Here is a 4134-nt window from a genome sequence, read left to right on the forward strand (position 1 = left end):
CAAAGCTACATTGAGAAACCCTGTCTCGAAAAAAACCAAAAAAAAAAAAAAAAAAAAAAAAAAAGAGAGAGAGAGAGAGAGAGAGAGAGAGAGAATTTCTTAACCTATACATAATTGATCAGTCACTGTTACCATTATTATGAACATCTTGTTGTGCCCAGATCGTGACCCCCAGAGAGACCACCAAAGATGAGCATGCCGGAATGCAAAAGCAAGGTTTAATTCTGGATATCCAAAAGCAATACAAGCCTAGGCAGGGACTTCGTCCAATACATCCAACGCAGTGGAGGCTGGAGGAAGCGCCCACCTGTCTGCAAGCTCAGTTTTTAAAGGGAAAAGTCACAAGGTTACATCATTTAGGGGTGCTAGTACGGGTACAATTCTGATTGGCTCGCTTCTAGGGACTTCTAGAAATTACTTCTAAGGGAGTGATTGCCCGCCACCATTTCTCATTGGCTGCCCTCAGGTGGGGGCATTTCTGTGATCAGTTACCCTGGAAACCAGGGAGAGGACATTCCATAGTCTGGCAGGCATTACCTTGTGACTATCTTGTGACTCTGTACTTCTACACTTCCTGGTTTCTGGAATCTGAACTGACTGGTTTCAGTAGCTAATCGCCTATTCCTAAAAGGAGAAATCTTAGGCCTTAGTTTTAGGGTGAAAGCATTTTGGTCTTATTTCTAAGATGGCTCATTTTGGTCTCACAATCTGAGCATTGCCAGAGTAACCCACAAAAAATTTTTAAAAAAGTAAAAATACAGTGAAAAATACAGAAACATAATAAATTATAAATCAGTCTATTAGCCATTCAATTATCTATTTATATTATAAATGTTCAGTCCTGCTTGTATAATTAGTTTGAGTTGCCCTAACAATGTCATAGACTGAGTAGCTTAAAAACAATGACTCAGTGCCAGCCCTACATCATTACTTAAGGCCACTGTGACATCTCACTAGCAGCCAATGCAGCACATTTCCACTATGGCAGTGGTCAGTTGTGTGTATGCTCCGTACTCCCCTATAAAGTCTGAGCCATCACAGTCCTCTCACTCTCTCTTATCCCCCACTCAGAGGTGGCCTTTGGTGTGCTCATTCCCAATAAACCTCTTGCTGTGGGGTCTGTTTCATGGTGTGATCTTTTCAGCATTCCTTGGCCCAGCAATCACTGCAAAAACACACTCCCCCCAAGGTGGGTTCAAGAGGTCAGTGTTGGACATGGGGAAGAAAAGGCTTTTATAGTTTGGGGTAGGGGGTTTCCAAATGTGGGATTTGGCTGACAGATTGGCAGAATTTAACAAAGTGGTTATAACAACAGGTGGTCATAACAACTTTCTGAAAGAAAAGCAGGGTTGCAAGACGGTCATAACAACTTTTTGTTTGTTTGTTTTGTTTTTTGTTTTTCGAGACAGGGTTTCTCTTTGTAGCTTTGTGCCTTTCCTGGAACTCACTCTATAGCCCAGGCTAGCCTCGAACTCACAAAAATCTGCCTGTCTCTGCTTCCCAAGTGCTGGGATTAAAGGCGTGTGCCACCACCGTCCAGCCATAACAACTTTTTGAAACAAAGACTTGATTGCTGTTTCCTGGAACAGGCAGTACAGAACCTGTTAAGGTTACAGGTGGGGCATAGCCCAATCTTTTAAGAAACAGAGATTTAATCACAAACAAGAATGAACCCAGTTTGCCTTTAGTATAAGACAGCTTTCAAGCCAAAGATGGAGGCAGGCTGGTTATCACCTCCTGTGGTCCTGTCTCTAAAAGTCATCTGTACATTGGGCTAGGGGACATAATATAATTCATAGCACTCAGTAGGGGTTGTCAACAGTTTTGTGACTTGTAATGGTGTATCCAACATCCTGCTTAGTACAGCAGGATAACAGGAATTTCATGTTCAAGGAAGGCATTCTACATTTAAAAAAAACATTTAATTAGAGTAGAAATCAAAAAAGTAGAAAGTTGAAAAGTGATGAGAAATTAGAAAGAAAAGACAGTCAAAAGTTTATTTTGGGGGTGGCTCTGTATTTGCCAATGAAAATAAGAATTTTATCTCACAAATGATGAAGATGGTATGGGAACTGATATTCACCCACAGGTTTGGCCATTAGTTTTAGGAGCTACTAAGATATTCATTTTACTGATCTTATGTATGAGAATTCATGTTAAGAGAATGATCCAAAAGTCAAGAGAGGTAAGTGTATACAGATATGGTTTATATTATGATAATAATAGTATCTGTACATTATTTATAATCAATATTATTGACTATATTTAGTATGTTGTTTAATATAATTATAATACTATTTATGATAAACCTGGAAGTAATTCACAGAGGAATAATCAAATAGATGTTAAGTAAGGTTTGTTAGATGGACCAACACTTATTTTTATAATTTAAAGCAATTAAAAGTAATAGGAAAGAGCTGGCTCAGTAGTTAAGAGCATGTACTAGTCTGGCAGAAGATCCAAGTTCAGTTCCCAGTGCCCCTGTTAAGTGGCTCACATATAACTACAGCTGCAGAGGTTTTGTTATCCTCTTTTGGACTCCATGGGCCCCTGCACTTATGTATGTATACAAACTCACACACACACATACACAAATAATTTTAAAAAATAGTAAAAAATAAGTCTTAAGTATATGGTGATGATAACTGAAAAATCTTTGAATAAACAAAACGTAAAGCTACAGTCTGCTACACACAGCCTTGTAATCATATAAACACAATGCCAAAGTTACACAGAACTAGAGGACAGTAAGAATTAAAGAGATTACAGACAATTTGTCAGGTAATGAAATGATATTTCACCAACATATTATATTTAAAAGACACTGGCAGTTTCAAAATAAAAAACCGGCCAATCAAAGGTGATCTAGCTGCAGCTACGGCTTCACAACACAGCCTTTGTCTGGTGTTGGCCTGAATAAACACTTGGTTTTCAGTGACACAAGTAAAGTGACAAAATATTTGGGTCAATATAGTGGAAGGACGTGTTTGTTTCATAATCAAGTGGAGAACAATGGTGGCTAGGAGAAGCACTCGTGAAGGAGGAAGCAGACCTGAGCTGTTAACTGAACTAAATGCTCCAGTCAAAGGTACCCATTCTAGTGTGAGGCAGCGAAGCCGTATGAAAGACCAAGCTGAAGGGACCCTCAGCAGGGAGGACAGCATTCATACCCAGCTTCTTCTCACTTGTAGCACATGCAGAAAAGCATGAGAACTAGATGTTGACAAGTTTTGACATTACTGGAATTCACTCGGATACATTTTGTTTAGCAGTGAGTTTGTGGAAGGCTCGGGGGAGAAGAGATGACAGAGGTTAAAAGGTGTCAGTTTCCAGGTCAAGGACATGCACTCACCATCTGACATAATGAAGTCCCAGTCTTGAGAGTCAAGCAGACCCGCTATCAAACACAGACAAAACTCTGCATCTTGGTTGTGCAGAGTTTGTGTCCTGAGTAAGTCACTCAGTCTTGCTCTGTACCAGCTTTCTCCTATCCAAAGTGTGTGCTAGGGCTCAAATGAGTTAGTTGCCTGTGGTGGTTGCTGCCCAGTGTCTGTCCCTTTACCATCCCTCTTCACAGCAGCCTCAGAATGCTGTATCTGTCTAACCCTCAGACCACACTCCAGGACATGGGCCTTTCTTCAGAGAAGAAAGCTGCAACGGAACCTCCATTATGGTCGACACAGGTAGACTGAGAGCAAGGCCAGAGCCATGGGAAGGAGAGAATGGAGAACTGAGGTCTTAAGAGACATCCAAGGAGGCCAGAGAATGAAGAACTGAGGTCTTCAGAGACATTCAGGAAGGCCAAGAATCAGACAACATCTATTGATGGTCAGCCAATCAATCAAAACTGTTGATTACTATTAAAAACACCACACTATTATGAACACCAAATATGGGTTCCCTGTTGGATTTTCTATGTAAAAGGAATTAGATAAATGTAGCATTTATTAGATAATAGGTGCACAGCTTGAAGGGGGTACACTCACTCAGTGAAGCCCTGCCCTCCACAGGCAATCAGTCAGATGTAACTGGTGAACATCTTCATGTCCAAATACTCCTTTTAAAAAAGGGTATGTTGTTTCACATGCATTTAAATGACATGCCACTGCTCTCTAAACCTGACTCTGCTTTTAC

At 40.4% G+C, this 4134-nt stretch overlaps 1 protein-coding gene across 2 annotated transcripts in view; it reads right to left on the bottom strand.

Moving 5' to 3' along the window:
- The window catches only part of Zfat (zinc finger and AT-hook domain containing), a 262439-nt gene that overhangs the window by 222592 nt on the left and 35713 nt on the right, over window positions 1-4134 (bottom strand). The window lies entirely within an intron of this gene.

Source organism: Peromyscus maniculatus, chromosome 20 (assembly GCF_049852395.1).
Source record: "Peromyscus maniculatus bairdii isolate BWxNUB_F1_BW_parent chromosome 20, HU_Pman_BW_mat_3.1, whole genome shotgun sequence".
NCBI lineage: Eukaryota > Metazoa > Chordata > Mammalia > Rodentia > Cricetidae > Peromyscus > Peromyscus maniculatus.